The sequence below is a fragment of the Equus caballus genome, chromosome 2, assembly GCF_041296265.1.
Source record: "Equus caballus isolate H_3958 breed thoroughbred chromosome 2, TB-T2T, whole genome shotgun sequence".
Taxonomy (NCBI): domain Eukaryota; kingdom Metazoa; phylum Chordata; class Mammalia; order Perissodactyla; family Equidae; genus Equus; species Equus caballus.
The window spans coordinates 95,007,309-95,031,609 of record NC_091685.1 but is presented as its reverse complement, the minus strand read 5'-3'; the positions used below and the strand labels follow the sequence as shown (position 1 = coordinate 95,031,609).

At 38.3% G+C, this 24,301-nt stretch overlaps 1 protein-coding gene across 18 annotated transcripts in view; it reads right to left on the bottom strand.

Moving 5' to 3' along the window:
• Window positions 1-24,301, bottom strand: part of INPP4B (inositol polyphosphate-4-phosphatase type II B) — a 747,831-nt gene that overhangs the window by 571,045 nt on the left and 152,485 nt on the right. For 5 of the 18 annotated variants that reach the window (XM_070258371.1, XM_023636505.2, XM_070258404.1 and 2 more), the window contains exon 3: window positions 22,508-22,609. The exons of the other annotated variants lie outside the window; for them this stretch is intronic. The gene's annotated coding sequence lies outside the window, so the exon portion shown is untranslated. The remainder of the gene's footprint in view (window positions 1-22,507; window positions 22,610-24,301) is intronic. 18 annotated transcript variants of the gene reach the window in all.

Sequence of the window (24,301 nt, the reverse complement as noted above, 5' to 3'; positions counted from 1 at the left end):
CACAGAGTATTGGTGTGTGAAGTCAAAAATATCCGCCTCCCAGGGAATCTGACCATGGGATTCTGAGAGACAGACAAGGAATTGCTAGCTGGCATTTCATCATCAGAAGGAACAGAGCTCTGTTTTGGAAGTTTAATATTATAAAAACACTTAACAGAAAACAAGTTTGATACCTATAAGATATCAAGCAGTGGGGTTGGAAAGAAGCCAAAATAAAGAGCCTTTTAGCTTTTGGGAGAAGCAAGGAAGACTGTATTTTGCAATAAGGGCATTGCAATGATTATATATTGTGTATATATGTACACACATACGTGATAAATGGAAAGCCTCTCAGAGTTTATCTCTTGGGATTTGTGATAGATCATTTTTCTAGATAAGTGAAGATTAATTCAGCCAAAACTTTTCTAATTCATTTTTCGCTTCTCTAGCAGTACTGCTCTTGAACTCCTAAGTCATTGTTAATTAAGTACATGCACATTACTTAACATATACAAACAGCCTCCCACACTGAAATGCTGTATCCCTGGAAGAAAAGGACACCTTTGCTCAGTGTGTTTGTGTGTTTGCAGTGGATGAGGAGGGGCCCTAAAAGAGTTATTTTATCAAAACTCTGTAAAACAGTGAGGGCACAAAGCAGGATTTCTTGGTGACAGTGGGATAGACCACAGCACCAGAGAGAATAAAAGGACTTTCCCCATCGGGGAGGCTTTTAGAGGACACCGGTGCAGAGAATGAGCACAGTGATTTAAACGGAACACCAGACCAGCCTCCATGTGGAGGAGGAAAGATGAAGCAAAGGGCATTGGGCTTTGGTGACTTCTAAGGAGCATCAGTAGAAGGTGCTGTAGAAGAGAAAAATGCTACCTACCACTTGGAAACTAACAGGACTGTTTAACAGGTTCATATGGGACAACCCCATGGCTATGAACTTTTGGGAAAGAAGCCAGACAAATGCATTTATGTCAAGTTATTGTGACTCTATGTTTTATTCTCCAGGCTCAGAAGACCTGAGTACATATGAATCACACAGGTAAACAAACCAGCAAATCTTAATAGAATCTATTAAGTATTATAACAGGTATAAGTATAGGGTGACTAAAAAAGAAAGTACCCAAACCGATCTGTGCTGAGGATAGAGAGGGAAATTTGGGAAAGCTCCACAGAAGAACTGGTGTTTGAATTGAGTCAGGAAAAGTGAGTATACATTTACCAAGCAGCAACAGGCTTGACGGGCATTACAGGCAAATAAACAGATGCAAAAGAGAGCATGGTGTGTTCCAGAACTAGCCATTATTGGAGATGCTAAAGCACAGGGTATATTTGAAGATGGAGTGGCAATAAATAAATCTGGAAAGTATAGCTTGGATTTCTCCATTGCAAAACTCCTTCAATTTGTATGCATAATAAACTTTCTTTGGGATCTTTGTGGTTGCTGACAACCAACCAGGCTGCCCTGTGGATAGGCTTGCCAAGATTTAAGGGGGCGGTTTGTGAAACAATGCAAAATGAGACCTTCTTAGAAGGCAATCTGAACCTTCATGAATGGCTCTACCAAAAAAGACTGCACACATGTGATCCCGTTGTGGGCACTCAAGAAATTAATGCCACAAAGTTTCTTCTAACTTATCCAGGACCATGTGATTTGTTGTTTGCAGAGCTAAGAGTATGACAATATTCTCAGACTGGAGATCAGTCAAAGTTATTGATATGATATATGTGATAATGGTAGGATATAAAAATTCCTACCTCTCTACCCCGACTCCTACTTAGGCAAACGAGCTCTACTACCAGTAATTCCTAAATGCCTCGACAGCCACAAAACTGAGAAACGCCTGAGAATCTAGAAGAGTAGTAGAAAGGGAGTTTGACCATTTAAAAATTAAAAAGCTGATCCTTTAGTTATTATTTAGCATATGCCATCAACATTTCATTGCAATTTCCCAAGTGTTCAGGGACATCATTTTTGAAAAAGTTTCCTTGATATTTAGCCACAGCCATTTCAGCCTGAAATGAAGAGCCAAAATGTATTTAATTAAATATACGTTGGTCATATTATTCCTACAAAAGAAAAAAGATACTTCTACATTACTAATTATTTGGCAAAATTATAACTGCACTAAATTGGCATAAGACTACAAAGAAATTAGCCAGAGTGCTAATCCAAACCTCAAAAGGTCAGTTTGAACACTGCATGCTGGTTATATATTAATAAAAGGGAATAAATCAAAGAACATATGTGTGACTTTGAACATTTCTAAAATTTAATATATTTTAAACTGCTGCCAAAAAAAGTGGATATTTATTTTCTCTGACATTCTTCCCTGATTCAGACTTAAGTATGCCTTCCATAATTCTGAAAGGCGTAACAGACAGTGATATATCAAAGGAATGCTGCAGCTTCAGATATGCTGCTTCCCAATTTTACAAGCCATAGCAATATTACTTAATAAGCAGGAGCTGACTTCTGCCAACACAGTCCTGCACTTGCCTGAGACAGGCAAATATATAGTAATTTATAAGAAGAACATCTGAATATTTACCATTTTATAGATCCTCTCTGACTGCAGAGAGGAGAAAAAAAGCCAATTGCACTTTAAAACAATCCTTCATTGGGGAGACATTTTTAGTGAGTAATATTTCCATTCAAGGGTGAAAAAAATGTTTTATAAACAATAAATATTTTAGTGACTTCCGTGGTGAAAATTTCATAGTATGGTTTTTGATATGGTCTACTTTCATTCCACTGAAATTCTACTATCTGCCATCATTCCTAAAAATACAAATGGTCAAGAGTTTCCCTAAAAACTAAAGCCACCTTTGAATTTCCATACCAATTATACTTTCTCTAGAATCAAGTAGGTTTTGATGTGCAAATTTATCCATAGCATTTAAAAAATATTTATCAAGACAGGCTGACTTGAATAGGTAAGTATATAAAAATCATCCGCTGACATAATAACAAAAGATTAAATGCATAGATTATATGAGCCATAAATAGATACTTGATTTGAAAAACTAGATTACTGCAGTTAATAGCAAACTGTAAGACACAGGTTTACAAGTCACAAAAGGTTTGTTTTCAACATTGGATGCAGTCGAGCCCCTAAGCTGTTGATTAGATTTTCCAAACTCTAGAATCAGGTTGGAATTGAGACTGGAAATGCTTCCAAGACACTAAGACTGTGGTTTCTACTCCCCAGATAACCCAAAAGGATTTATTAAATTCTCTAGAATGCTAGAGTTTAAATGCTTAACTGGTATAGCCTAACATTCTAGTTCTTAACTAACAGAAAGTGAAAGTTAAGACAAGCTTAGGGAAGAAAGGACAAAGTCACCAACTGTAGGTTAAGAACCTTCATTAGGGAGAAATGCTAACTCTAATAACCTTGGCCACCAACTTGAATAAGCTTGAATAGTTGTATCTTGTGTCAAAGCCAAGAAATAAAGTCCACGTTGAGAACCAGACCAAGAATCTAGTTGGCCCTCTGTGTGAGCTGCCCTGACACTCGGTGGTCAGGATTCATAATGAAGGTTGGAGTACAGATGAGGTCAAAAGAGTAAAAAGACAGGGCAACAAGCTTATCACACCATTTTCATGCAAAGGAAAGATCAGTGATCCTGAAAATACCCTTCATCTTTGACAATTCTTACCAGTCATTCTTAACTTTGCTGTGGTATAAAATGTTTCAAAGATTATATAACATGCCCCCAAAACAACTTCAATTATAAATGATAATCTTTGTTTATTCTTGGATTTCATATGCAATTTAAAATTTGAAAAAATAAATCTTTGTTAAGAGAAAATAACTCCAATAGAAAGAAGGTTACGTGTCTCCTTTACCTCCACTCTCTAGAAATTAGAAAGCAGGCCATCCAACCCAAGAAAAATTGAAAAGTGGAAAATACCCATTTTACAGGAGATAGGGGATGATGACTTGTTATTAAGAATAAAGTAGATTTGGAGAAGGATAATCAGTCTGCATGGCAAGGTTTTCTTTCTTGTTCACTGGAAACAATGACGACTTCAGGAGAAAAAAAATCTCAGGATTCTTGAGAAAGTTGGGAAAAAACAAAGAGTTTTGCCATTAGTAAGATGGGGGATTTTCTTTTTTAAACTACGAGTTCTGAGAGTTACTAAGAAAGAACATCAGATAGAAGATGCGAAACTGACCCACTGACAAGGAATCAAGGATGTGTTTCCAAGGCAGAGAAGAACTGAGAGGATTATGCCAAAGAATGCAAAAGAGAGAGTATTTGATTATTTTTACTTATTAATTTTCAATTCATTTCAAAAGGGCTTCAAAGGACTTTCTAAAGTAGCTACAATACCAAAGCACAGAATTAATCAATGAAAAAACTTGAGAAAGAAAATAACCATTGAAAATTCAATAAAGCTCTGATTGGGGTTTGCACACAGAAATACATAGCATACGGTCTTCCAGAGTTGCTGGAACTGAGAAACAAATTCAGCTCTAATTTTTCCAGGATTCAAAGCAAAAAGGGATGCAGGGGCAGTAAGGTTGCTAATTCTTTGTCTGATCCAAACGTCCTTCCTCAGGAAAATCTTTGACAGAAAAACAGAAGCCTCAGGCTAGTCCAGGTATTCTGAGCTGTGAGGGTTCTGCAGGGCAAAGCCAGGCAGGGAGATGATAGCCAGAAATAGCAAGCAGGTGGGAGGCATGGAGAACACTAGGGCTGGATGGTTGCCACATTTAAATTGCCAGGAATAGAAGACACAGTCCTGGTAACTATGAATGATATGGATGATATTTGCTGAGACACTCCAAACAGTGTGGGATGTTTGGGACTCTCAGTCACCATATGCACATCCCTGGTTCCACATTTCTCATCCTTATCAGGCTCAGGCACCACCTACACTGTCAGGATGACACTGTCCCTGTCCTCATGCCAATCTCTGCCTTGTCCCTCCCCTCATCCTTCACCCATTTCCCTCTCTAACCAGTCCTTTCTACCCTATCCTATGGAACCCCTGTTCCACTGTGACAGACTTGACTAAACTTCACTCTGCACCTCTTTGCCTCAAAGAAATACAACTCTTGCCTGAAAGTAGTCTCTGCCTTACTCATCCTCCCGTGATCCACAATCCACAGACAGCTACCAAAGCCACGCTCAGCCTTCTCCTATAGACACCTGTTCCTTCCAGAACATCATTTTCCTTATCTTACAGTATTATTTTTTAGAAAATTTTCCCTTCAGAACATTTTCCTGATTCATTTTATCACCAGAATGAACTGTGTAATCTACACTAAATCATCCCCTTTAGTAGCTAACTGAGGTCATTTCCTTGTCTTACGTATCTCACAAGTGCTTCAGGCCACACTTTGTTTTCTTTATGGATAGTGAAGTGAGAGCAAGATTTCGATAGGAAACACTGCAGGACTATGGCCACTTCCCTAAATACACTACCATATTTCTTGCCTCCATGACCATGCACTCCTTATTTCCTTTTTTCTGGAATGCCTTCCTTGACATTTTCATCTGGAAAATATTCCTCTTCCAAGAGTCTCCTCTTTTCTGGTATGCATCTTGAGCCATCTCAGGAAGCCAATGGTCCTCTTTTGTGTCACTGCTGCACCTTGTATAGAGACTAATGAAAGTGAATCTCTCACAGCAATTGATTTCCATCTTTGTTTGTTATGGACTACTTAGAAGTATTTCAAGTAAAGGTCCCAACAGAATTGGCAAACAATAAATATTTGTGAAATGAATGAAATTTTCTGAAATTGCAATCCTTTACTCAAAAAATATGTTACAAGTACTTTCAATAGCCAGTGCCAAGCTGCCCATGATAATCTACTTGGGTGGGTGTATGATTCTTTCAAGTTACCCAGACTCTTTGTTTCAGAGTCATTTTAGAACAAAAAGGACACAAAATATTTGAAGAGCTAGTGGTATTTCTCTATTCAGTGGTGTTAATTCTCAAGATGTGTGATACTAAACTTCTTAAAGAAGTAGCCCAAGCTGATGGTGTAGAATGGGCCACGATACATTTCACATTAAAGCATTAAAAAGCCTCACAGTTGTTAGAGATAAGCTTTTGTAAGTAAACAAATTCTGCTTTACACGAATACATATGTTCATTTACAGCTGAGCAATTCTTTAGAAAACAATATTTATCTTCCTTCTTTCCTGTAGAACTAAGTTCACAAGTAAATACTGAGTTTTGGTTTCATGCATTTTTTTTTCAAAGATTGGCCCTGAGCTAACATCTGTTGCCAATCTTTCCTTTTTTTCCTTCTTCTTCTTCTCCCCAAATCCCCCCCATATGTAGGTGTATATTCCAGTTGTAGGTCCTTCTAGTTCTGCTATGTGGGATGCTGACTCAGCATGGCTTGATGAGTGATGCTAGGTCTGTGCCCAGGATCTAAACCGGTGAAACCCTGAGCCACCAAAGTGGATCATGTGAATTTGATCACTGAGCCACAGGGCCAACTCATGGTTTCACGCAATTGAAAAAGTCAAACTAACTTTCATTATCTTGTAAAATAGATAGATAGCTAGAAAGATGATAGATAGATAGATAGATAGGTAGATAGATAGATAGATAGAAGATAGATAGATAGATAGATAGATAGCAACTAACATCAGTACAAAAAATGAATTAACATTTATACATTTAATAATCTTTTCTATGAGGCACTATCCTGCATATTTCTTTGGAGTTTTATTAAGAAAGTGAGTGACACGCTTAGCTATGTTTTACTGATAAGAGATCTAGTCACCATCAGTCCCATGCCTTCAGGTCGGGATCTGGTTCTTAATATCCTTTTAAGACACAATAGGGCATCTTTTATTGATCCATGAATATATGACTCAGGTGTGTCACAAAGCACGAAGACACTGCCTAGGAGCTTGAACCAACAAGGTATCATGAAGGTAGATAAAGGATGATCTGGAGTTTCTTGGTCTAAACATAACACAGAGAAAAATGTTTCAAAGGTAATTTTTGTTCTTTCAGACTAGAGCAAAATATTCACCATATAAAACAAGTAATACAAGAGGATGCAGTGAGGAAAAGACATACAGGGAGAGAAAGACATATTTTAAAATAAATTAAAAAGCCTTTTAATTTTGACTTCTCATTCCCCAACTTCTTCAGTGGTTTTATCTGCTGTCTCCCTATTTCTTCATCAACTCCCCATAAGAGACCTAGCTGCTTTCAAAATTTTCTTCCCTTTAAAAAGACTAGGTTGAAGCTTGCTGAGCTCTTGATTTAGTGTCAGTTTAACATTGAAACAATCTTGAAAGAAACCTGGCTACCCCGCAGGGAACTGCTGGAGAATTGGCAAAAAGGACCGGAAAAGGAATTGTAAATGGTTACCTCCCATCTCTCCAAGACCCTCCCTGGTCCCTTCAATTTCATTAGAAAAGCCAATTAGAAAAGACTTTTTAAATGGCTCCCAATACCAACTGTTCTATCTCAGTGAATAGTGAAATTGACCTCTTTGTAAAGTGCATCACGGGGTTAGAAATTAGTCTTAAGGACCCCCAACACCTCCCTCCTCAGCCACCTCCAGAGACCAGAAACCACAGGTCCAGGACCTTTTCCCTGGAATCTGTTTTTAGAAGAGCATACCCAGAAGCTGTTTATAGGCAGCAACTGGTCTCTTTTCTACACTGCTGTTTCAAGTTCTGAATATAATTCTCAGTTATCATGAAATGTACAATCCAGTTTGTGATGACCAGCCAACCTGTGGGATTTGACAGAGCTAAGAACTCAGCCGGAACCACGTATTTAAATCCATCACCGTGAGACTATGAAGCTCTAAGCGCATCTCAGTCCTCCAATGTGTCTCGTTTCCTTCTCATCTTAACATTATCTTTAGCTGTATCTGTCACCACATTTTCTAGCAAACTCTAAAAGTCCAGTGAAAAAACTCAGAGGGAAATGATAACCCTTCTGACACTAAGACTTGAATGTGATTTTGAAGCATTTTGAAAAAGAGAAAAGAGTAGTGTGTCCAAAATGCCTACAAGTACGGGCTTGTTGTTGTTGTTGTTGTTAATTTTAGTTTCTTAGGATCCACATAATACAACATGTGCCACAAGATTCATGTTTGGAAAACAGATGCAACCAGAAAATTTTCCCCTGATTAATATTGTAATGCTTATGTTGTACCTTTAATAAGATCATCATATACATTTATTAGAATCAGGCAGAAGTAGGAAGACTATGGAAGAAAATGTCAGGACAGGTACCTTTTGTCTCAAAATCTATAATAAAATCACACCTACTTAGCCATTGACAATCCAGACTTAGAAACACAATCTCAGCATCCTAGTTACCTGAGTCACATAACCTCAATTTATCCTGCGACTACTGAGCAATCTGCTTGCAGTCTCTCCTCTCTATTATTTCCTCAAGTTAACTCAGAAAACGGAGGATGTGAGGTGAATACTTCTCAACTACAAAATTCCTAAACTATTGACCCTGGATTACAAAGACTCCCTGTTCATGCCCTCCCTTGGAGAAACTATGTGTAAGCTCCACATTAAGAAATGTAGGGGAGAGGCAGAAAGCTTGAGTTCCACTTCAGACTCTGCCACTCACCAGAGTCAGGCAGGCCCTTCACTTTTCTGAGCCTCACTGTCTCCTCTGAAATGAAGGGGATGGATTAGATAACCTCGGAGACCCCTTTTGATTTAAAATCAATGAGGAATTACCCAGTGTCCTCAAAATGGATTAAAACTGGGTCTTCACACAGAAAAGAAATCTTATGGGTCATGTGAAATGATTTCTCTGTCCCACTAAAGACTTCTATTCAGAAGCCACAGATGGGACAATCAGGTTGGGTTCTCACTTGCCTTAGCATTACTTTAAATAGATTACTAACAACAAACAAAAAATACTGGAACAGAAATAAATATTTAAGGCAAAAAATAATACAGAATATTAACAGAAAGCATCCCTTACACCATTTTATAATTTACTTCCTTCTATTTGCCAACAACATTTACAGTGAAGCTAAAAATGTTCTCATATTAAATATACCAAAATATTCTTGGATTAAAGTACTTAACAGTCTTAAATATATATTTGCTTTTACTGTATGTACAAGGATACCAGCTAAAGTCCCTCAGGAAAATCTTTTTCTCTACTAGGAGAAAAGAAATAAGCACTTTTTTGTTTAAAAACTAACTACAGTCACTATTGGTCCAGTAACAAAACAGGATCTTGGAGGGGAGAGGGGTGTTTAATTTTATTGTACCTAGAATACCTTCTTAATCATCTACTCTTTTTTTGAGTGTTAAATAACCTCTATGCCTACGTGGTAAAAATTATAAAATTATCTACAAATTGTACAAAGCATTACTTGACAAAATAATCTCCATTATGGAGACATCTAAATCACTGACCCTATTTCAGGATTGTACAATGATACAACGTTCTGAAATTGAGGTCCAACAATGAACTAGGAAACTGAAGAGTACCATATATGGAGCTAATTCTAAAATAGCCCTGCCAAAATGGAAGCATGCATTCAAAACAAATGATTCTGCCAAACTGAATGGCTATTTTGTTTCCCTGAAAATAAATTTTTAAAAAATTAATACATTGGTAAAATTTTAATAATGTTTAAAACATTCTTTCCCTTGCAAAAGATCTGAATGTCTTAGCTCTTAATGTGGTTTTTAAGCAAAAGATCAAGTATAATGCAGCTGTCACTTTCCCCACGCAATTATCTGAAAATTAGTAGTTTATTTTTAAAATACTATGCACAAGTCTATGATTGGAAATAACTAGTTGAAGGAAAAATAAGATGTTGTATCATGTTGTTAGCAGCATGCCTAAAAGGCAAGAACCTATCCAACACATACGATTTAATAAATCGTGCAATAGAATTTAAATCAGTTATATAATGCGCATTAGGACAGCTAAAGTGCTCCGTCCAGCAGAACACTTTTATCCATCTCTATTGCCAACTGCAACCAAATCTTAAATTGTTGGGTATAGGTCTCAGTGGTCACATACAAGTCATTCACAGAAATGAAGGCAAAGTTTCTTATCAGGATGTTAGATGACAAGGGACAAGATGGACCAAAGAGAACCAAAACCTACACACTGTCAATCGGGCCAGAGATCAAGTTCCAGGAGAGCAAGCAGGGACCATGAGAATTAAACAGGTGCTTCTGGTCAAACAGGAAAATGTTGAGTGTCAAAGGAGTCCTCAGAGGATAAAAAGGTTAGAAAGATACTAGGAGTTCAGAAAGGCAGCGTTTAGGGTGCAGGAAGTTAGGTGGTGACACTAGCCTAATGGACGAACTGAAGTGTACTCTGATCCCAAATCAGACCATGTCCTCTCTGCCCTGTTCCATGTTCTTTAATAAAACAGAGACAGTCCCTGAGCCTCCTAGAACTGATTTCAGTCCTGAAGAGGGCAGAAAGCCGCAGGAGAAAGGCACAAGAGATCCTCATGCAACAACCAATCTCGTTCCAAAACTGTGTGCAACCACTCCAGGAGACAACTATAAAATGAGGCCGCCACCCTCGAAGAGCATAAAATCCAGCTGAAGAGACAAAATATACTCACATATCTGTGCAAGGCAATAATTGACCCAGTGCTTAACTTTGTGGCAAAAAGACTCCCTTTCAAAACCTAGTTGTATCATTTGCCTCCTACACCATCCTTGTCTACCCAACTTTGTCACTTACTTCACTGCTTACACTCATTTAAATTGTCTTATCCTGGCATCTGCAGTGCCCACTCAACCCCTGTACCCTTCTGCCTTACCATCAGCTACTGCTTACATAGCTCCCTGAACATTTCAAAACTAGGCATTACACAGCCATCCGCTTCTGCACCTCTCAATTCACCAACTCTTTGCCAGCCAGTTAAGTGGTCCAGTGAGGGGGCAAATTGGATAACACCAAGGATATCCAAGCAAAAGGAGGTTTACAGTTCCACTCTTTTATTATAAAATTACTTATTATATTACTTCCCTTTGCATGTTTTACTTGCTTTTATAAAAGTGCTTTCTTCCAGCAAGGAAGTCGACAAAACCTCAGTGTGCAGCCCAGCACACTCCATTGTATGCACTTATTCTTAGAATGGTAAGTCAGAGAGAGTGAAACACAGTGGGAAAGTTGGCAAGCTTTGACTTTCTTTTAGTTTAAAAGTATGTCAGTTATAGTTTATTATGCCAATGATGAATTTTAAAAAACTTCTTGGAATCATATCTTATGCATGTAATGTTGATGTTAGTTGTAAGCAGCTTAAGTTATATTGTTATTAAATTATCCGTTATACAATGCTTCACAATTTCCAGGAAAAGGAGACATGTAAATGATAGACTTCTAATGAAAAGACATCTGTGTCTGAACATAGGGCAAGTAATCCCTTTGCCCATTGCACACCAATACCATCAAACCCACTCCTGGAAAAACTGCCTAAATTTATGGAGTTGCCATTAATAAAAAAGAATGAGTCTGGGATCAACTGTGAAAGTGAATTATACATATTAGCATATAAATCAAAATAATACTCCAACACAATAGGTAAGCCAAGTTTATTGTTTCTGGCAGTAGGTTTTAATCACATGATAATGTTCTGTTCATGTTCTCTTAAAAATCCCATCCAATTAGATAAAATTGTCAATCAATCTCAACTGAAAAAGCTTTGGACAACATATTCTTAGTGAGCTTTTCTATATGATGAAATGGTGAAAGCTTATTGCTTTTCATTACTTTATGTGGTCTGAGTGCATTCTGGGAAGCTACAAGAAAAACAGGAGACAAAGGTGAGAGATGTGCAAGGAGAGGAAGGAAATGCAGCCGCCAGAGTGTCCCAGTGTTGAGTTAAACAGTCAGATTCCCAAACTGGGGATCAAGTACGAATCCTAGATCACCAGGCAAGGGTAAAAATTCTAAACAGGGATAAGACATTACAAATCACTTTCTAGGCATTGACTTACTTAAATACCTGTTTTCTCCTGTATTCATATGCAAATAATAATAACATTTTATCAGATAAACTCAGAATTTTGAAGATTCCATTTGGGAATTTCAAATTCTCAGAAGACCGAATATTTAACAAAATAAAAGGCCATATAAATTAAGACTAGGTTGTCAGAATGTGACACATACTTGAATTTACAAAGATGGTAGTGCATGATGATCGGCTGTTAAAATTCTGATCTGTTTATAAAACCCTCAAGCTAACCTCCAGAATGGAAGAAAATATTTGCAAACCATATATTTGATAAGAGGTTAATATCCAAAATATATAAAGAAATCATACAACTCAAAAGCCAAAAAGCAAGTAATATAGTATAAAAATTGGCAAAGGAACTGAATAGACATTTTTCCAAAGAAGGCATACAAATGGCCAACTGGTACTTGAAAAGGTGCTCAACATCACTAATCATCAGGGAGATGCAAATCAAAACCACAATGAGACTTCACTTCACATTTGTTAGGATGGATATTATCAACAAAACAAGATTAATGAATGTTGACCAGGATGTGGAGAAAAAACAAGATTAATGAATGTTGACCAGGATGTGGAGAAAAGGGAATCCTTATACATTGTTGATGGGAATGCAAACTGGTATAGTCACAGTGGTAAACAATATGTATGTTCCTCAAAAAATTAAAAATAGAACTACCATATAATTCAGCAATCCACTCTTGGGTATATATATAAAGGAAATGAAATCAGTATCCCAAAGAGATATCTGCACTCTCATGTTCATTGCAGCATCATTCGCAATAGCCAAGATAGGGAAACAACCTAAGCGTCCATAGACAGATAAATGGATAAAGAAGTGTGGGACATACACACACACTGGAATGGTATTCAACCATTAAAAGTAAGGAAATCGTGCCATTTATAGCAATATGGATGAATCTGGAGGGCACTATGCTAAGTGAAATAAGCCAGACAGAGAAAGACAAATACTGCACGGTATCACTCATATGTGGTGGGGCAGAAGCCAATTTTGGGGGAAGCCAATTTCACAGAAACAGAGGATGGACAGGTGGTTGCCAGGGGCTGCGGGGATGGGGAAATGTAGGTCAAAGGGTACAAACTTTCATTCATAAAAAATATAAGTTCTGAGGATCTAATGTACAGCATGGTGACTACAGCTAATAACATCGTATTGCATATTTGCAAGTTGCTGAGAGTAGATCTGAAGCATCCTTACCTACCCCCCCAAAAAAGAATTAACTATGTGAGATGGTAGATGTGTTAATCATCTGTGATAATCCTTCCACAACATATATGTATATCGAAACATTATTGTGCACTTTAAATATATACAATTATATTTGTCAATTATTACTCAACAAAGTCAGAAAAAAGAAAAAAAACACTCAGGCTAAAAGGAGGCTTGGTTTTAATCAAGATAAACAACCACAGCCATCTTATAAGCGCAGCTATGAGCAGGAACACACCATACCAGTAAAAGAAAACAATGCAATTATAGATCTTAGAGGTTAAAAAAGATCCCTGATACAAATTCATTATTTTGATCAATTTCACATCAATAAATTTCTCATAAAATACTCTTCATAAAAAAGACATAGATGAGATAAATTTTTAAGTATCTTAGTACTGAAAGGGTAGGTCACCATTTCTCTTTTCAGCACTTTTCCTGTCAAAACTCTCTGAGGTTTCAGCTTCCACAGAGATGATTCTGCTTCTCCTCTCTCAAATGATTCTTCTCTAGTTTATTAGGACCACTGATTTCCATTGCCAGACCCTAGATCTCATCATTGCCAATATCCCAGATTTTCCATGTCTCAACTGCAAGTATCTCATTTACTAGTTTTTCTAACTCCCTGTCACCAACAATTTTTAGACTTCATCGGTGTCTACTGAGTAGTCCAGCTCCTGGCTAAAAAATCTACGTGTGACCTTTCAGGCCTGACCCCAGGCAGTTACAAAGGCTCTACATGGCAGGCCTTACAGGGGAAGGCTGCCCTTGCCACACCAGCCGTGATGCACAGCCGATGCCTTACAGTTTCTGAAGGGAGTTGCAGTCAAGGACTCAGGCTGGCCATGCTCTCAGGAATATCTGCATTCTTAGCTCAGTGCCTTCATCTGGGGGCCTCTTTATGAGGAACTTTTGGCCAAGACCTTCCTCAGGAACCTCTGCCCAGACCTTCTAGGAGGAGGGGAAGGGGAACCTTGAAGATACTTTTCTCCATTCTGACTCAGTACTTTTTCACTCCTAATCCTTTTGGCCCTTTCCCTCATCCCCGGGGCCATAAAACTGCAGGAACCTTTTGTTCAGGGTTCCCTCGCAGTAAATCCATTCCCCACATCTGTGCTAACCCATTAGCCCCTCAGCCAGCACTGTTCCATAGGAAAACATGGATTGAGGGTGTCAGTGCTTTCTCTGGTTTAGCCTCTTGCTTATATGATCATGGTAAGTGATTAAAGGCTTGACTGTTAATTTTTGTTTGGGCTTATTGTCTTAACCAGCTGATCTGACACCTGGCAGCCCAGCTCAGTTCTATCTCAGCATGGCCCCTGATATCTACAATCCATCGTTCTACCACCTTGTCAGCATATCTTATCTCCTCATGTCCTCCCTCACATTCTTACCCAGCTTAAATGTCATGGCTAGTTCTTACATTCAGCCTCTCATTTACATCCCAAACTACCATGACTTTCTTGCACTTCATCACCTCACTTGGGAAATTTACACATGGTAAAAACATCTCCCCATGTCCTCTGGATATACTTCAACCTGTGCAGTTGAATGTTTCTGGAGAAAAACCCATAACCACGCTGACTGGTGTCAGTTTATATCCATGATCCCTATTCTCAATGGGCTCTTAAGACAGCCTGGCAATCGTACTATACTCCCTGGTCCATTCACTCTTTCACATACCTCAAAGACTATTAAATATCTTTTGTCTCCTGTTAAGTGTCTGAGACCTTCTCCTCCATCCTTATGTTCCTCTGATGACCTTGCTTCCTATTTCAATATGAAAATATAGAAGGCAATTAGAAGGTATGCAAGCTCCCACATCATATCCGCTCTTTTAACTTTATCTGCGTCTATATATCCTGCATCTCCCCCATCATTATGGGTGAATGCTACAAGCTCTTGGCTAAAATCAACCTTTCCATTGCATACTAGATCTCAACCTCTCTTGACTACTCAGGGACATCGTTTTAGCATTTCTTCCTTTTCTTCCCTGTACAGTTTACCCCTCTCAACTAGGTCTTTTTCATCAGTATACCAATTTATTGTTATGTCTCCTATCTTAAAAAAACAAAACAAAAACTACTTTCTTCAGAAATCATCCCCTTTCTTTCCATCCCTGTACAGTAAAACATCTTAATAGATTTGCCTATATTCTTGCCTCAAATTGTCTTTTCCATCCTTCCTTGCAATTGCTCCAATCAAACTTTTGCCCTCATTATTCTATCAAAACTTTTGTTGTCATATCACCAGTGACATCCTTGTTGAATAACCAATGATTATGCCACCATGACCTAATAGTTAAACAATTGGCAAAGTTTCCAGCAACTGAATAGTGATACACCTCTCTAGTTAAGATATGACGCAAGAGTCAGGGGATGTCTTTAGCCTATGCTCATGGTGATGCCAAGTATTAAATTCTAAAGCCACAAAAGGTAAGGTGAGGGGAGAGGGGGAAATTAGGCTGAGTAAATGAGGAATCTGGCTTCAGTCCATGGATATTTGTATAAATCTTTTATTACCTAAAATGAAGGCATCAAATTATGAACTGCCATTTTTAACTTTAAAAATGCACTAAATGGAAAGATTGTATGTTTTCTCTTTCCCATAAATGCACAATACTGAGTTGAACATGGTTTTCATAATTGTTCTCTGTGGTATACCTGGTGTTCCTTCAACTCAATCCATTGGGAATCACCTCTTCAAAGATGGAATCAGTCGGTCAGATTTCTACTGAATTATATTTCTGCATCTCTCCCCATTGCAGGATACAGAATTTATTTTCTCCTAAATATCTGTTCCAAATCCTATTAATGCCTTCATTACTTCTTTTAAAAAATTAAGAACATTCTTGTTTAAGAAAATAGGCCATTACATATTTGCCCAATTTATGAATCCATTGTTTTTGCCTGGGGTCATGAGCATGAAACTAAAATCTTTAACTCTGGCAGTAGGTGCTTTCTCCTCCCTCAAATCCTCAGATTAAAATCTTTTCTTAGAATCAGGTCACAACACCTTTCTGTGAAATTAGGTGTGGTTTTCTGTTTAAGCATCAGTGAAATGTCATGAATTTATATTTTCATGACAATTTTCAATATAAAAACTGTCTGGACCAAGAATACCTAGTTAATATTGTACTTAAAGTATTGCAAAATGTTGAAACTCAGATGATTTAAACATTTGCTGTCTCAGAAAATATTAAGATCATCTATCTATCAGTCAGTTACAGATTGAAAACAACAGGAATTGTCTCTGGCTACTTTAAGCCACAAAGGACTTCCTTGGGAAGATTTCAGGACTGATGAGAAGCTAGAGGGCCAGGCTTGGAAAACTGGTGGGAACCAGGGAGCACCAAGAAGGCAGCAGGAATCACAGGAAAGAAATCACAAAGCAAGAACAATCTGGTCTGTTTGTCATTGTTAATACAGCCTCTGTATGAAGATGTCAGGAAAGTGCAGACGATAACCAAGCTATGTCATGATTACCCCCTGACTACTGCAAGGCAAGAAGAGAAGAAATCACACGCATTCCATTACCAGAGTGTTAGAGGATACCCCCTCCTACCCAGTGTCTGCACAGTAGGGGGTGCCCTAAAAGGATGTAGTAGAGCCAAGAAAATCATGAAGGTCAACTCCAGGCCATTCTTGAAGGACGGCCACACAGATCCAATCACATCGAGGGCAGCCACACCCCAACAGGTACAATTAGGCTGAAATGATCATCAGAAACACCCCCAAAGTGAAAAATGGTAATAAGAAGTTTTGAATAGCCAGGAAAACGGTGAGGTTTCAAGGAAAGAAAAAGGGCTTTACCTTCTCATTCAGCAAATATATTTTGGTATATGTGAAATTGTAGATCTTGTTTTGACCATCAGCTGGAAAGTTACCATTTCTCCTACCAGATGCCTTCATGAATCACTGCTTGCTTTCAAAGCTCCCAGAAGGCAGGAGCTGATACCTCCACCCTGATGCACAGAGAACAGAGTTAACTTTGGAGAGCTTAAAAATCAGGCACTGTGGGAGATAAGTCCTTCTAAACTTCTATCATAATAAACACTTGTGTATGTAGACAGTGAATGGCTGCAGTTTCTAGAATGTGAGTAAACACAAGGAACATCTAGATATCATGATAGTTCAACCTAAAATGAAGTGCATCCCATCAGGTTATTGGAAGGGGCTTCCACTCACACTGAAAGCCCACCCAAGCCAAGTCTAGGAGTTTGAGAGACCTGTGAGCAGCCATTCAAGATTTTCCTGACTTGTAACTTCACACGTCAACTTTCCATGCTTTCACAGCATCAGCTTCTCTAAGCTTTAGTTTCTTAATAAAATTATCCTTTTAAGTTCAAACCATCTGTTACCATTAGACATGAGACTGCAAATAGACATTGAGTAGAATTTATTTCATGTGTGTGGTTCACAGAATTCTTATTGATGGAGCCATCTTTAAAATGATCTATTCTCCTTTATACCAATCTTTGTCTTATTCCAGAAAGCTAAGTTATTTATTCTAAAATGTATAAAAATAGACTATTTTTCAAAAGATGATTCATTTAAAAAATGGTATTTGGATTGACAAAATATAATATTTTTTTGTTTTTCCCTAATTTGGTTTCACAGAATTACTAATCTTGGTGCTGGCTCCATATAAAGTTAGATGACACTAAAGAAGGTGTTTTTATAGAGATGCATTTATAACTATACTTGTTGGAGAAAGACTAGTATATCGAGAGCATTTGCTTTGGCATCATAAAGATGTGGGTGTAAGCCTGGTTCAGAAACTTGTTAGCTGTGCTACTCTGGACAAGTTACTTAAGCCCTTTTAGCACTGATTCCCATCCCTGCAAAAGGGAGATAATAGTATGTAATGATTGAAGGGAGAAATTGTGGCAAAAACCCTGTACAGTGCCTACTACTCTCTCCTGCTCTCTTTGTGAGCCTTTCAAGAGCATTCCCATTCTTTAATTAACATACACTGGATAGCCATAATGTCCTCAACTGCCATAAAGTAGTGACTGCATCAGCTTCACATCCTGAGACAATGAGTTTAGATCCAAGAGGTTTCATGAATACCGTAGTATTGGCCCTTCCAAACAAAGACACTTGCTCACAAACAACAAATATGTATTTCAAATCTCGGATTTTTAATTAATAAACTGTTTTCACTTTTTAGAAAGAGGAGTAAATACCTTACAAGAACAATAATAGGTTTTGCAGTTAGTTGGATTCAATGGTTAGGCCACAATACTTTTTATGGCCAGATTCACTGTAAGGGGACATCATGAGGGGCAAAGATGACAGGAATAGCCTTAAACAGATTATTAACAAGGTTAAGGAGAACAAGAGCTTCGGGAGAAGAAAAGTAAAATGTGCTCCCAAATTTAGTGATCAGCCCACTGAGGCCCATTCAACAAACCAGTACGGGGTTTGCTGCATGGGGTTTGGTGTTTATGGGTATAGTAAATATATACGTATTTTGTTTATATACTTATTTATAGTAAAGATAGCTTGTATCCTCTGGGGAAAGTTTAATTTCCTACATCATGTCCCATTATCCCTAAAAGAAGGAAAGTGGCAACCATTCACATTCCTTAGAATTAGTCCTAAAATGGAAAAGGTTCCTCTCTCTCAGGACAGAATGCATTGGTACTAAACTCTTAAGCATATGGGAGATGGAAAAAGTTCTGTAGTGAAAGGAAACTAACTTGGGCCAGAAGTGAATGGATCCACAGTCTCTGCTTTTTGCCAGCAGCACCAGACCAGCATGCAGAAGAATGGCCAATTTCTGGAGTTCTACCATTTGGGGCTGCCCAACATGAGAACATTTTCTTCATGGCATGGAGGGAGATAGTGTATCTGAAATCTAGCACTTAACTACCCAGGGGCAGTGACCGCCCTTGGAACAAAAAGAGGGTAGTATACCTCCCCAAAGCCAATGAGGGTGCATCAGGGGGAGCTGTGCCTCACAGTGCAGAGGACTCAAGGCTTCATCAGTAACACAGGATGCAACAGGATGGCAAGATAAGGAGGCCAGAATGTGACAAACCACAGGAAGTCCTTCCAGAACACATATGAGGCAAACTTGAAAACAAACAAACCGAGGCATGATGGGAGGTAGGGGATTAAGTACAGAGTGGAGGTGATGAACAGCACATTGAACATACTTTAGGATGGGTAATTTTCAGCCATAAATCAGTGGAAGACTTCTGCCATAAGAATGTTACAATACAAAACAAAATTGTGTTTAGTTATATGATAGGGAGCACAATGATATATGAATTACATATAATTTGGCAAAACTATCCCCTGGGACATCTGTTTTATTTAAATCCATGGAATGTGTGACCTCCATGACTTCACAGAACAAATGGAAGCCATCAGACAGAATTCCCCTAATTTCTTGCCACAAAACTTGTATATTTATAGACCTCTACATATAGATTTTACTCTTTCCTTCTATTACTGCAACAGACTGAATGTCTGTGTCCCCCCAAAATGCATATGTTGAAACTCTAATCCCTAATATGATGGTATTAGGAGTGGCCTTTGGGAGATAACTAGGTCATTAGGGTGGAGCCCTCATAATGGGATTAGTGCTCTTATAAGAAGAGATACCAGAGAGCTTGCTCTCTCTCTCTCCATCTCCACCATGTAAGTCCAGCAAGAAGGCTGCCATATGCAAGCCAGGGCCCCCACCAAGAACCAAATCAGTGGCACCTTGATCTTGGACTTCCCAGCCTCTAGAACTGCGAGAAATAAATGTTTGCAGTTTAAGCGACCCAGTCTGTCGTATTTTTGTTATAGCAGCCCAAGAAGACTACAATAATCACCATGAGAAAATTAAATTTAAAATTAATCTTCCACTAATGCATTATATATTATCCCTTCCCACTTGCTCGAGAAGATTAATTGCTCTCATGTTCTTTCCTGAACCTTCCACCTTCTCCTTTTCTATTTGCTTTTTCCTATCAGCAGGTGACTATGCGAAGATTCTTTTTTTCTTAACAAACAAGAACATCTTTCTCTCAAATCCCTGTTCCTCACAGTCACTGCCCTCATTCCTTCCACTCACAAACTTGTTTAAATAAATAAATTTCAACTCCCTATATTCTTTTCACCCCTGACTCATTCTTCAATCCATGATAATCTGGTTTTTGCCCCTATGTTCCCCAAAAAGTGCCCTCCTCACTGTCACTTTGTTACTTTGTTACTTGACTAATCACTAAATCTAATCACTTTCTTCGTTCTTATTTGGCATTTCAGAAACATTTAATATTATTGGCCACTATCTCCTTCTTGAAACTCACCATACTCTCCTGGGTTTCTCTCCAGCTCTTGCCCTCAATGCTCTTTACTGGTTCTTTCTCCCTCTGACTATTTCTGAGACTACTCCTAGTCTCGCTTCTCCTAGCTCACCTTTTATTCCCAAGGTAAATGTATTTCCTGCATCGTGTCCTACATTCCCTGGGCTTGGTGTCTACTTTGGGTGTTTAGGACTTCCAGTTTTCTGTTGCTAATTCGGATCATGCTTGTGTGCTGGACGGCTCCTAAAGGCACACCCATGGCATCTTAATTCTAACGTATTCAAATGAATTTATTATCGTCTCTCACAAACTGACTTATCATTAACTTAACTGATATAGTCAAAAACCTAGATATTATCCTTCTCTCCTCTTAACCCTCAGCAAGCTTCCTCCTTGTCCACACACACACAACAAGTCAATCTTATTCTCACTTCCAAAAGGAGTCCACCTCTCTTCAGCCTGTTCTACTGCCCTAGACCAAGTATCACTCCTGGACAGCTGTAATTGGAGGTGATGTAGCCTGATGGTGAAGAGCATAAATTTGCCAGGCAGAGACTGAATCCTAACTCTGCACTTCCTCACTGTGCTTTCAACAATTTACTTAATCTCTCTTAGTTTTTATTTTTTCATCTTTACAACTGGAATAACTATAAAGCTCAGCCTCATAGGGCTATTGTAATAAGTAAGTGAGATAATGCACAAGATCTTGTCACAGTGCTGGCAAACAGTTAGGTACTCAGTGTGGGTTAGACAGCATTTCCAGGCTGCCAGCCTTACTCCTTGGTATACATACTCCACAATGCAACCTGAGTGATTTTCCTAGATAGAAATCTAACAAAGTCACTTCTCAAATTAAAACCCTTTGGTGGCTTCTGTTGCACATAGCATAAAATCCAAATCCATTAAGATGGTTTACCAGACCGTTCATGACCTGGCCTCTGTCACTCACTCTCTCAGCCTTATCTCTCAACCTTTATTCCTGCCCTCTACATATGTTATAGTCACAGGTAATTTCCTTAAGTCCCCTCCAAATATCATGCTCTCACATCTCCAAACTTTGCAAATGCAATTTCTCTCATTTGAACATCTTTTTCCACTTCTCTTTGCCTGGCTAATACGATCAGATCCTAGGACTCACGGCCACAGCCTTGGCTATGAATACCCATGGCACCTTGGAAAACCCAGAGCATGGAACTGTTGTAATTGTTAAATTGTCTGTCTCCCACTCCGGGTTGTAAGCTCTAGGAGGGAGGGGAGCATATGTATCCATATATATCTCATTTACTTTTGTAAGTCAAGAAGCTAGCAGACTTCTTGACTCATGGTAGGTACATAATAACAGTTTTGAGAGGCTGTATCAGTAAATGAATGAATAATTTAGGCTGATAAGTGGCCTTATACACAGAAAGTAGTGCCCTGATCATCACCTAGTCTGGACAGGGGTGTTAACAACTCTGTCTCGTGTATTTCATCGACATGAATCAATAGCCATAGCACAATCATAAGGGCTGGTGACCAGACCTTAAAAATCATTAATCCATTGAGGTGAAATCATCCTAGGCTGAGGCTAAATAAGTAAGCCTGCCTTTATTAGTTATTTCAAAGACAAATCCTCTAAACTGAGGTTTAAAGCAGGGATTTCATACTCATATGCCTACAGAATCCAGATCAGCATCATAAGCGAGTGATGTGGGAAAACGCATACTTTGTACGGTTCTCCTGCATTCTGAAAGGAGAATGCAGGCCTTTTCTAAAGGGAATAGACATTGCGCAGCTCCAGTAAATTATACTGAGATCTTCTGACTGGTTTTTTAAGCTTGAAAATCTAAAATTTGCATGTGAGGCTACTCATTTTAAAATCTGACATTAAAATAATGAGAAACAAACAAACCAAATCTATAGCATCTATGCAGCTGTTGTGAACTATCAATTGATGATTTCGTCTTTAAGCCAATGCGAAAGAAGACAGAATTTGAGACTGCCAATAGATGAATACTAATCCGCCACGTCCATCAATGTCCATACCTTGGATCAGCTCCTCCACCCAATGACAACGCCAAAACTTCAATGTTATCCTCGAGCACCCACCTAACATATACCGTCTCACTCAGCAGAAGATCTTGATTCCTAATTCATAAAGAAAATTACAGACATTAGTAAGCAACCACCTATGTTCCCATTCTCAGTCTACAAACTTGACTATGGTTGGAAGCATCCAAACTCAAAGAGAGGTGATCTTTCTCCTCTTGAACGGGAACCCTCCCACCATTGCCCCTAACATGCCCCCTCCATTAATTATCCTCTTCTTGCAAAGACCTTCATCTTCGTTCTTCTGCTTAACTTAGTAAGAGTCCCATCTTGGGGAGACAAATCTCCTTTGACCTACTGCCTACTGCCTCCTCCTTTAAATTTCCTTTAAAGGTTATTTTTCATACTGTTTTATTAGCTTCATTATTATATTTGTATAGATTTACAGAACAGGAAGCAATCACTTTATTAACTTATGCTAAGTTTTCTAACTTTCAAAAAATATTACTTAATGCTATCTGTTTATTTGATAAAAATTTATTATCCTAGTATATGCCAAGCACAGCTCAAGAATGATCCACTCTAATTGCCAATTGAGGTCAAAGCTCCTCAGCACAGCTAACCCACTCTGCCATGGGTCATGGATCTCCAGCTTGCATGTCAGAGAGTCAGAATAAAACCAAAGCAGGGAAACAGGCTCATATTGTTTAGTTGGCAGGAAACATTTATCTACGAGCACAGCCAATCTGCCTGCTGCACACTGACTCTTAATGATACTAAAATAAGTTGGATTAGTGATCCTATTGATTTTCAGTTTGTGACTACAGATGGAAGGTTAAAAATTCCATATGTAAGGGAGAGATTATGTTTCTGAAAGTTTTAACACAAGTGCCAAAATACGAGACTGGCAGGCATGTAGGGAATGTGAGAGATGGTTTTGAGGGGAAACTTTTATCTTGATTGCTGCCCACGAGCATGTTTTCTGAATCACAAGTCAAGACCCTAGAGTGGGTTATAGAATCAATTCAGTGGATTGTGGCAAGCATTTTTTAAAAGAAATGATATAAAAGAGAATAGAAAATAGAGTGCATGGCACATATCAAAAGTAGTAATTATGTCATGAAGAAATTATATATGTCACAGTGGATGACAGTATAAAATGTATTTCTTACTGTAGATTGTGGCACAAAATATATCTATTTTTGAACCACTGGTCTGTGTTTATCAGGCTTCATGAAAAAGGAATCTATATTCTCTGCCTACACCTTTTCACTTCCCAATCTCAACATGTTTCTGCTTCAGCAAACCCACTAAAATTGCTCTTGATAATGTCATCAATGGCCTCTGTGTGTCAGATTTGATGTACCCCCTTCAGATACAATCATAGTTGAATTCTCTGCTGTGCAGAACATTGTTCATTCCTCCTTCTTAAAACTTGCATTGCTTTTGGCTTCTGTGACATCACTTTATTTATTTTTTTAATTTATTTTCTATTGAGGTAACATTGGTTTATAATATTAGATAAATTTCAGGTGTAAATCATTATATTTCAAATTCAGTATAGACTATATCATGTTCAACACCAAAAATCTAGTTATCATCCATCTTCCCCTCTGGTAACCACTAATCTAGTCTTTGTATCTATGTGTTTGTTTGTTGTTGTTGCTGTTATTACCTTCCACATATAAGTGAAATCATACAGTATTTGGCTTTCTCCATCCAACTTATTTTGCTTAGCACAATACCCTCAAGGTCCATTCATGCTGTCACAAATGGCAAGATTTCATCTTT